An 11928-nucleotide genomic window follows, 5' to 3' on the forward strand; every position below is an offset into this window, starting at 1 on the left:
TCTCTGGATTGGAGCACTTTTATCAGATTTGGACCTGTCTGGCCTCAGCTGTTTGCTTTCCCTGCTTGGCTTTGTGGTGATCTTTCTGTGGATGGAGCCCCATGCTGAGAGCACCCTGCTTGGTTGAGGTCCTACCTCACCCTCTGGGTAAATAATGATCTCACCCCAAAGTCTCCTATGATTTCTTTGGCAGTGGTGAAACTCTCCCACCTTCTTTGGACTGAAATTCTGAAATGTTTTCTTTCATTTATCCACTTGCACTGACAAATTCGTCCCGAAGTCCTGCATCCTGCCTGCTCCAGCCTGGCTCACAACCTCAAGCCATTCTCCATGTCTGGGCTGTAAAATTTCCTTTCTTTTCTGGCATTCCTAATCAGGCTTTTCTTCAGCTACAACAAACAAATCCATTTACTGTGTCCCAGGCTTGAAGAGACCAATGGGCCCAACTTTTATCTGGCTGCCAACATTGCTGCTGCAGCTCTTTCTGCTTTCCTATTTCTTTTTTGACCCTATGACCTGTGGGGCTTTGAAGTCTTGTGGGGTCTTACATATCAATTGTTTCTTGTGTTTATTTCATAAGAAATAAGGGCAAAGATTTTCTGCAGGCTTCTTCCCACACCTTGCAATGTGATGCTTGAGTCAGGTCACCTGAGGTCTGTGCCTTTCACACCACTGTCCCAGCTGCCCCAACAATGCTTTCATGTCATCTCCATTCCTAGGGCAGGAGCCTTTCTCCTAAAGAAATTATTGTCTTGCAACTCAGTCTTAGTACCCATGAAAGCAAATGATCCAGAACTACATTTATTTGAACCTTTTGTACATGCATAACCATCAACCTTATGACATTTTTCACTATGTTTTTAGTTCTGAATAGGTTAGCAACAAGACCACTGCCCTGGTGCTGGCAGCCTGCACTTCCTGGTAGCCCCTTCCTGCTGCCACTTCCTTTCAGGTTTTTTGTTGTTGTTGGATGCAAACACAAGGAGCAGGTTGTTTCATCTTTTGACATTCCACATCTCCTGTGACAGTAATTGTCATGGGACCCGCATCTAACCATGTGGGTTGGCATCCAGCTACTTTTATACAAAATGTGAAAATTCCTCCCTGTGCTCATCTAGAGTGTTCACATAATTTTCTTGCCATTTCCAGAATGGGGGAAGGGAGGAAGGGAGGAAGGGAGGAAAGGAGGAAGGGAAGAAAGGAGAGGGGGGGGGGAAGGAAGGAGGGAAGGAAGGAGGGAAGGAAGGAGGGAAGGAAGGAGGGAAGGAAGGAGGGAAGGAAGGAGGGAAGGAAGGAGGGAAGGAAGGAGGGAAGGAAGGAGGGAAGGAAGGAGGGAAGGAAGGAGGGAAGGAAGGAGGGAAGGAAGGAGGGAAGGAAGGAGGGAAGGAAGGAGGGAAGGAAGGAGGGAAGGAAGGAGGGAAGGAAGGAGGGAAGGAAGGAGGGAAGGAAGGAGGGAAGGAAGGAGGGAAGGAAGGAGGGAAGGAAGGAGGGAAGGAAGGAGGGAAGGAAGGAGGGAAGGAAGGAGGGAAGGAAGGAAGGAAGGAAGGAAGGAAGGAAGGAAGGAAGGAAGGAAGGAAGGAAGGAAGGAAGGAGGGAAGGAAGGAGGGAAGGAAGGAGGGAAGGAAGGAGGGAAGGAAGGAGGGAAGGAAGGAGGGAAGGAAGGAGGGAAGGAAGGAGGGAAGGAAGGAGGGAAGGAAGGAGGGAAGGAAGGAGGGAAGGAAGGAAGGAAGGAAGGAAGGAATGAAGGAAGGAAGGAAGGAAGGAAGGAATGAAGGAAGGAAGGAAGGAAGGAAGGAAGGAAGGAAGGAAGGAAGGAAGGAAGGAAGGAGGTTGAGTAAACTTCAGTAACAAAATGCAGGTGATAATTTTTCAAAATATTGATCCATTTCTGTCAGTTTTTACTGAGCAGCAGTCAGAATGTGCTAAGTGGCTGCATTCAGAGGTTTTGAGGTGAAACTTAACCTCTCACAGGTTGAAACCTTTTATATAGAGTGAAGGAGTTCTCTACAGTGACTTGACCAGGCGTATCTGCCCAGATGGTTGTTAACAGGCCTAATTTTAAAGGTAGGGCTTATGTGGTCATGGATTTAAGAACCTCACAGCTTTAGTGAAGCCTACTGCACAGAAGTACCTATGCCATACACATCTGCTTCATATTTCCCTATTTTTTAAACTAACATGTCAAATACCTAGAAGAAACAATTCCCATGTTCTCAAACTTATTTTAATATTGATACTAGTTTTTACTTAGTTAAAAGTGAAGGCTCTGTCTGATCATTAACAAGAATAAGAAACATTGACACACATTAATGCCCCATGAGCTTTCAAGTAATATTAAATCATACCTTTAATAAACTTGTGCTGTCTCCCAACTGACTTCATTATCTGAGGACTGCCTTACCTAAGCAACCAAGCAGGATCATTGTAAAAACTCAGTTTTTGCACTTCTGACTCACCTTTTCCTAAAGTTCTTAGGAAGTGCCAAACATATGAAATTCCACCACCCTGCTCACATCATCACCTGAGCATTTTACTGCATCCGTTTCTTGTAAAGGCACTGACAGAGAAAAAGTGGAACTGACTTTCCTGTTAACAGTGAAATAATCTTTGTGAGAGGTGGTATTAAGTACAATTAATTTATTTCACTGTCAGTAAAATCATTAATCACATTATTTATGTTAAAGTCATTGCTGGCTTTCTGGGGACTACTTTTGTCTTTGTACTGGAGTAGCTGCCCAAGTTGTTGGCAGGATCAGACTTCCACAGTCTAGATCCCTTAGGAGAGGGTCTTATAGCACTCTTACCTTGCACTCACATGGCAGAAACAATGTCTGGGCCCCAGCCAGAAGCTCCTGACATCCCATTTTTGACTATGTGTGAGACCTCACCCGCTCCACAGAGACAGGAACACTATGGAAGGGAGCAGCGAGGGATCTATCAGGAAGGCAGCCTGTCACAAACACAGCCACAGCTCCTGGCAGGGCTCACAGCCCTCATTCTAGGGATTGAAACAAAATATTTCTTCATCACTTCTGAATTTTAGAGCAAATACAGCACAAGCACACGGTCTCTCCAAACCTCAGACAATTTACTTTGGCTACCAATACACCCACAGAAAGAGTTTTGCGATTTATATATTTATCCTTTCCTTACTTAGTATTGATTCTAAATAAAGAAGAAACCATGCTTGACGGGAAACCTATGAGTAAGGACATATGAATTAAAGAGTTTGTTTTACCTACCCACTTTCCTTTTACTGCTGCAAAAAAAAGAATTTTTCTTCTTTGTAGTAAAAGTAATGGTGCTCTGCATAGAATCACCATGGTATAGGTGAGGCAGAAGCTTCTTTTTCATACACCAAGTACTGAAAAGCTATTACATGACGTATAATCTTATCAAATCTTCCTAACAAGGACCATGTACTGACAAGAATTCATAAAGTTCACCTTTCTTATTTGCCTGTCACTAAATCTGTTATTTTACACATCTAATATATTTAGTTTAAATTTGCCAGATTTTGTGCCTGCAGCAGAAACAAAAAGGAGATACTTCTGTGACAGCAAGTGGTATGGAGGAAATTAATCTGAGTAGACAACACCCATGTTTCTAAAGTTCTAATAATTTTATTTTATATCCACATACTTTTATCAATGGTAAACTGCAGACATTTTTCCTCAATGGATAAGTTTAAAACAGTATTTTTGTTATGTCTGTGGAGAACTATAATAACCTTGAACCAGCACTCCAGATGCAGGTTGCACTATGTAATTAGGTACTCTAGATAAACATTACTGTAGAAGTTAGAACTGAATGAACTTTTAAGGAATGGAAAGAAAGGGAATTATGATCTGGTGGTAAGAATACACTTCAGGTGATGGTCATGTAACAGTGTTTTCCTGATGATAGTTTGAACCATTTGTTTTAGTAAATAAGAAAATATGCTTGGAAAAATAATTAGGAATTTTTTTTAAATACACGCTTATTTCTTGTTTTCAAATTTTGGCAAATATGTATTACTGCAAGATGGACAGAAAAAGCAGTCCAGCCCCTAAACACTTGTATGGACCCAGTTTTCAGCTTCCTTAGTAATTGCACAGTTTAGCGTCACTGTTGTAATTTTAGCATTTGCCAGTATTTTACTTTACAGAAATGGCCATCAGGTATATGACGATATGGCCAATGGGAAGACAAGGAAAAAAATTCTACAGAAAAACCAAAACACCACAGGAAAATGTTAGCAGTACTTTTAAAATACAGAATCACAGAATGGTAGGGCTTGGAAAGGACCTCTGGTGATCATCTAGTCCAACACCCCTGTCAGAGCAGGATCCCCTAGAGCAGATTACACAGAAACACTTCCAGGCAGGTTTTGAATTTGTCCAGGGATGGACACTCCACAACCTCCCTGGACAGCTTGTTCAGTCCTCTGTTACCCTTAGAGTAAAGAAGTATTTTCTTATATTTAAGGTTAAATCTCCTGTGTACCAGTTTGTGTCCATTGCCCCTTGTTATGTCACTGGACACCACTGAGAAGAGTCTGGCCCCATCCTCCTGACGCTTGTCCTTTAGATATTTGCAAGCATTGATGAGATCCCCCCTCAGCCTCCTTTTCTCTGAGCTAAATAGATGCAGCTCTCTCAGGCTTTCCTCACATGGTAGGTGCTCCAGTGCCTTAATAATCCATAAGTCCTTCCACGTGTTTGGCCCCAAAAAAATAAAGAGGAAATTTTTTACCCCTTAGGGTAAGTCTATAAAGTTGAAAAAAAACAACAACAAAAAAATGAAGCAAAACACAAACAACAACATGCCAAAATAAAGCTGCCTTAATGGCATCTCCAAACTGGCTCATCATGTTGATATTAAGGCTTCACTGTTAGTTATGGAGGGCATCTGCTCATCACCAGTGCTCATACTCAGCATACCATTTTCCTTACTCATGCCTTCATTTTAGTTCTGGGAAAGTGGCCCATACCTAAAATGGACCTGAAGGAAATGGGTACCTACAACCAAAATAAGACTGTAAAAGGAGAGAAACTTGAAAGTTCTTTTAAAAAAACAACAAAACTGGCAATTCTTGTGGACTAGACAGTGCCAGAGATATTCTCACTAAACCTGAACAGCAAATCTAACAGGATTTCTGAAGTGGATAGAAAACTTCCAGTGTCAGGGGAGAACTTGTCCATGGCATGATAAGAGCGACACGTACCCATTTCACTTCTGTTGGATGTTTAAGGATTGATGTCTAAGTCAGTTGAATTCAGTATTTTTTACATGTGCTGGTTTAACCAAGTCATGGAATGGCCTTTGAATCATAGAATCACAGAATCCTAGGGGTTGGAAGGGACCTCAAAATACCATCTTGTCCAACCCCCCTGCCAGAGCAGGATCACCCAGAGCACATCACACAGGAACGTGTCCAGGTGGGTTTTGAATGTCTCCAGTGAAGGACACTCCACAACCTCTCTGGGCAGCCTGTTCCAGGGCTCTGTCACTCTCACAGTAAAGACATTTTTTCTGATATTCACCTTGAACCTCCTATGCTCCAGTTTGCACCCATTGCCCCTTATCATATCACTGGTCATCACTGAAAAAAGCCTGGCTCCATCGTCCTGACACCTTTAACATATTTATAAACATTGATGAGGTTGCCCCTCAGTCTCCTCTTTTCCAAGCTAAAGAGACCCAGCTCCCTCAGCCTTTCCTCATCAGGGAGATGTTCCACTCCATCATCTTTGGGGCTCTGCACTGGACTCTTTCCAGTAGTTCTCTGTCCTTCTTCAACTGAGTCCTTCTCAAACTACCTCAGGTCCCTAAATTAATGAAATAAAAAGGGTATGTTTGTGGTTAAGTGTTATTTCAAGATCATTTTTAGGGAGAAAAGCAGTTCAGGGCACAGCACACAGCTGGGAGTGATCACCAGCATATCACAAAAACTTGAATAATTTTCCCAGCCAACATTGGACAGATAGGCACAAAAGCAGGTACTTTAGCTGTAGAAATTACTGTAGCAATTACCAAAGCTACATTGTTGTTTTCACATTCTTGTACAGTAAGTAGCCTGGATAATCTAACATCTGCCAGGTGCCCCACAGTGCTGGGTTTCTTGCTTTCTTCTTTCCTCCATTTTTCCTGTGTTTTCAGGTCATATTACTTGGAAATGGATCCCTGAACTTTGATGTATATGGTCCTTCTTTGATGATATATAAAGGTTTCCTGAAATAATCTCTTATATTTTCTCCCTTGGAGCAGTAATCGTCATCCATCAGGGTCCAAATTTGCCTTAAATCCTATCACACCACTGCCAGTAGAAACAACAAAAAACTGTCATAGATTTGGAGTCTCTGAAAATCTTTTTCTGAGTCTTGCTGCAGTGACAGGAACTTTAATGTTCATTCCATCCTTAACCCTGTGCCTCTCTGAGTCATAGTTCCCTTCAAAGGAGGTGATAAAAAGAAAAGTCTAGATCAAAAAGCAACTTAAGAATCTTCATTTCTCCTGTGGGAAATCATTAATTTTCAAGACAGACTCATCTGTCAGAATAAACTATGGTGGTATTTAAATACTCTTCCTTAGTAATTTGTTTCACTTTGCAGTTTTGTAATTAGTTGTTATTTGTAATATGCATTGGCTGCAAAACTCTACATGCTCATAACTCATGGTTGAGGCCTTGAGACAGGACGTTTCTTTGCATGGAGGGGGAATCACAAGTTCTTCTGTCTTTCTGAATCATAGGTTTGGTGAGCGGGGAGCAGCAATTTGTCAGTGACTGGAATAGTATGGCCTGAAGGTGAGTTGTAGAGAAGGTGATCTGGAAAACTTTAGTGTTTATATTGGTGTTCAAAAAAGCCCTTCATAATTTTTTAATAGACGCTCCAAATATCCACAGTGCAAATGGTTGGAGTATAAGTAACCACAGGGCAAGAAGAAAAGTCTTGGCAAAGACTTATAAATGGTTGCACAGTGGGAAGTCTGTTCCTTAGCACAGAAAAGAAATTAATCAGGGTGTGAAGCCAGGGATCATTTCTGGGACTGGCATTATCCTAAGCACTGATGATCTGCTGGAGGAAGCAGGCAGCCAGCTAATTAAAGTCTGCTGATGACTAAGTTGTTTTCAGTAATAAAAACTATGAAGGCTTGAGAGGTGCTTGATGGATTTATACACAGTGGATGTTTCCCACATGATTAACTTGTGTAAATATATTGATATCGATGTGTTTTAAACAGAAACACCTTTTCCAATATATATAAGACCCAGAAACTATCAGAATTTTTTACGGAGAAGCTCAAGGACATTGTGCCATCCTCCTTGATGATCTGAAGAGGAGACCTGTACCTTTACAGATGGAGATCAGAAACCAAGACAAATGCCTGTTTGCCTGAAAGACCAGGAGCCCACCTAGGACTCTTGTAGGAGACTACATCCCCAGCCAGAGGCAGGAAATGCCTGTTGGGGCAGGGGATGCCCTGTGCTGGTGGCTGCCAGTGCCTCCTGCACCGCCCGGGCTTACCCGTAACCTTCCTGCAATGTCACCAAAAGCAGAATCATTGTGGCAAATGGAGAAACCCAAAGAGCCACAGTGTTTGCCTGCAACTGTGTAAGTTGTCATGCCACAGTAAGGTCAAGGAAACTGGGCTTCCATTTGGATGCCTGCCAACTCACTCAGGTAGAGGCCCATCACCTCAACGTCAAACTTCAATACCACATTTAGCTGGTGTCAACGGGAAACAGCCTCTGACAGTGAGGTGGCATTGCAGAAGGAGGCTATATATAGGTGTGTACTCAGAAATGGTGTGTACTTTTGAAGGGCAAGTTCAAGGAACCAGGATAAAAGTTTCCACCAAGCTCGGCGGAAATGGGGAAGCCTGCAAACCGATCTGAGTCAGGCCTTCAGGGAAGCCTTGGGGATGCAACCCATCTCAATGTAAACCTCACTTTTGTTGCTTCTTTGTTGCTGTCAGAAGAAAGTTTTTCTCCAGAGGAGGTGGCCCTGGAGCAGACAGTTCTGCTGGAGCCCTGGTGGGGTCACCCCTGCCAGCGAGATGCCCAGAGCAGCTGCAGGTCTCTGCTGCCCACAGTGTCCTCCAACAAGCCCCACTTCCAGCGCCCCTCCTTTCCCCATAGCCCTTTGACTACCAACCCTTTTGGTCTGACTACCCATCTCCTTTCCACCGCTCACGATCCATTTCAGTTTTCCAGTTCATATTTTGTTACTTGTACTTCGAGTTCCACTCAACTGGCAGTGCAGCCCACAGGGAGCACTTATTAAAGAAACCTTTACTAACTCCTTCCCTGCTGTTCTCATGAAAAATAGCAGAAAGTGAAATAGACCCCCCTGTTTAGGCTTTATAACTATAATGCTTAAGTAGCAATAAAGCATTGAGAACATCTGAAATCACTGAAGAAGATAAAAAAAACCCAACAGTCAGGACTTGTTTTCCTCCATACATACCAAATACATTTTCATTTACTTCTTTCTATTAACTGGGTTTCCTTGACTGTGTCCACAGTGATCTCAATTGTAATTATGTAGCAGTTAACCTGTTCCCCATGCCTGACATAACCCATAATTAGTTGTCTTGTGTCCACAGTTTATGACTCAACTCCATGTGGTTTCTCTATATCAAAGGCTTGGTTACCAGATTTTTTTTTTTCTTTACCACAGTACTTGTGCCTGCACTGGCAGAGGGCAGCAAAACCTGAGCACATCTGTTTTGTTTGAGGACAAAACCACCAGAAAACCAGACAGTTGCATGAAGATCTTACTTGGGTGCTTTCCAAATACTACACAGTCTTGAAGGAGAAACTGTTTTCTTGAGGAACGACCCATATATTTATATATACAAATTGTCATTTGGACATAGAAGCAAAACCTTCTCAAACCAAATACTATCTTTGTGCTTTATCTGGAGAAAGGGAGACAGAAATATACATCTTGGGATGGGGATGGGTTATTCTCCATTGACAGGCAATAATTTTATATAATAAATTAATAAACCTCTACATTAATTATGTTTCACTATCACTTAGGGCTCCTCATGTGGATGGATAAGATAATTTTGTATGAGAAAATAGATTACTTTGATAAATAGATAGTTTTGCTGGATAAGAATGAACATTTTAATAAATGCTTAGGCAGGTTTTCCATTTGATTAATTTTTCAGTGACGAACGGGCTGAAGAGGGGTGCATAAAACAAACAGGCCATTTAGAGTAATATAAGAATGCAGCCAATCACTCTTAAAGAATGCTTAGATAAGAACAATTATACGAACTGACATAAATGCCAGCTATATGGACTCTATATGAAGATAAGCTTTCTGACCACCCTGGACACTGCGTGCTCAGCTCAGCTGCTGCATCCAGGAGCTGGTGGTTGCAGCAGAAGGGTGGTGTCATCAGCACTGAACTGTGTCCTCTCCACCAGACCGAAACAGATACTACTGGGAAAAGTTTTGTTGTCATTATCTCTGCAGGAAGGTTGTATTTTCCCTCATTAAATCACAACTGGAGACATTATCTCAAAGCTGTGATGTAGTCATTGCGGAGTAGTCCTCAGTAATGAGTCTTGTGGGTACAGGAACAGAGCAGTTATACAGCTGTGATATCAGATAAGAAAGAAAAGTGCCACAGGAAGAACTTCTTTTTCTCCAAATGAGTTGGCAATTTATATGAGATTGGTCTGTTGGAATCTCCTATTTGACAATCAAGGCTGTGTATTTTTGTTCAAAGAGACGATAAGCAAAGCCTGACATGTGCCTTCAATGCTTTTACAGAATGGGCAGTCCACCTTTCCCTGATCTTCCATTTCTTGAGTATAGTTCTTCTGGCAATAGAGCAATGAATACCAAGTCCCTTGTATAGTTTTCTGACAGCAAGGAGTACACAATGTACTAATACTTTGGCTCTTGAAGGATTATTGTTCAACACAGATGAATAAGTGAGTTATACTTCAATTGACGGGGAAAATACAATGGCAGATGATTCAGCTGATGTGGTGCAAATTATCGTACCCCAAAATATTTATAAAAAGTCTAATCCTGATGAACTTTATGTGAGTTTAATCAGATCAGACCCAGAACTATGGACCTCCAACTCTTCCAGCTTCTACCTACACTTCAGTAGGACCCACACAGAAGCAGTGTTCCATGGGGGGAGGAGTTACTCAAGTGCTAAATCTATGGCACATTTCAGATCCCTTTGCAATGAGGGGGGGGAAGAGAGATAGCAAGCTCTCCAGACTTGCATCTCTTTTAAAGAAGTATCTAGTTCTGCCTGTTTCCTGGTTAGCAAAACTGAAAGTTGGACTTTGCATTAAAGTAATGACAGCAGGAGTTCAAATGTTATTATCGTATAGTTTTAGATCAGCCCTCTAAAATCTGCTGTATTGATTCCTACTGGCTAAAATAACTTATTTATATACAGGAAAAAAAACAACCACAAAAAAATCCCCACAAACAAATCAGACAAGACTTTAAGAACTTCTTTCCAAGTGATTTCCAAGATTTTTCTTGTAAGGCTTCTTATTTGTTAGAACATCAGATATTTTACAAACAAAACAAAACAAAAAAAAAATGGGACCCATAATTTTTCCATTGGAGCTGGATAAGAAATAAAAGCAGCCAAGAAATGGTGAAACAACATTTCAGACATAAAGGCAACCAGAAGGCAGAAATTACTGGTAGTAAATCAATTTTTACATAAAGTAGAAGGACATGAATAAGACTAATAAGCTATAAATTTAAAAGACACATTAACATGAGAGATTGTCAACAGTAGAACTTAGGCTCTAGGAGGTGTTTGTTTGATAAAATAGAGTTTGATGCGAGCTTGAAAAATGTATTTTAGCAGCTGTGTTTTCAGCCTTTTGCAGATGGCATTTGACCACAAGTGTGGACTTTATTGCTTTGCAGTCCTGGAAATGAAGGACAAGGTACAACTTGAGCTCATAAGCACGCATTGCATGCCCAACCAAAGTAATCTTGTCCCTTTTCTGTGGGTTGGTTTCTTATGGGAAAAGGGAAATAGCTTTTTCTTTCTATGCAGGAGTGTGGTGCATCTTTATACATAGAACCACCTTTATGCTCCTCACATGGTGGGCACTTGAGAGTAAAAGTGTACATAGAAAGAGAAAAGTTTGTGAGCTGGATCCAGCCCATCTAGCTTAGACAACCAGCTTGTGGCTAAATTGTGGAATCTTATACCTTTTAGGTGATAACATTCCCTGTACAGTAATTGCAGAGAAACAGGTTTTTGAAGGCCCCTTGGATTGAGATCTGAATTGTAGATTATACATCTACATTAGATGGAAGAGTTTTCTTCTGAAAGTCTTCCAAGGCATCTCCTTTACTTCATGAACAACTTAGGCACTTAAGAAATAGATTCTTTTGGTGCTAAAATTGTAACACAATTTCAAGGTTTTCTCGTTGTGCAGGATGGATCCTATATGAGATTTTCACACTTACTAAGTCTTTCAATGTTTATCTGTGAGCTGGTGTCACGATCCGTGACCTATTATATCTCCTTATTGGAGTGTATTAACTTATCAGGATTTGCTGAGAGATCCACACGGGTATCGCCTCACACAGAGGAGACAGGGGCTTATGCCCTGACTTTTTCAAGTGAATAACTTGCTCAGTGCTTACTAATATTTCTAAAGAAATGCACGGTTTATTGTGGGGAAAACAAAGCAATTTGGGGCAGGAGGTTCAAAAGGAGTGATTACAACACATTAAACATATATGGGTACACCTTAGTTACACATCTTATTCAAGTGCTGGAAGGAGAGGGGAGGGATATGCCCGAATGGCTGGATTATACTTTCCCCTATAAGCTGGGGTAGCCGGAATTGTCTCACCATGCGGCAGTGCAGGTAGGATGAGCTGGGTAGCAAAGAGGCTGCGGGCACTCCAAGCGCAGGTCGCCCCCCCC

This window comes from Chaetura pelagica, unplaced genomic scaffold (genome assembly GCF_000747805.2).
Source record: "Chaetura pelagica isolate M959 unplaced genomic scaffold, ChaPel_1.0 scaffold53, whole genome shotgun sequence".
NCBI lineage: Eukaryota > Metazoa > Chordata > Aves > Apodiformes > Apodidae > Chaetura > Chaetura pelagica.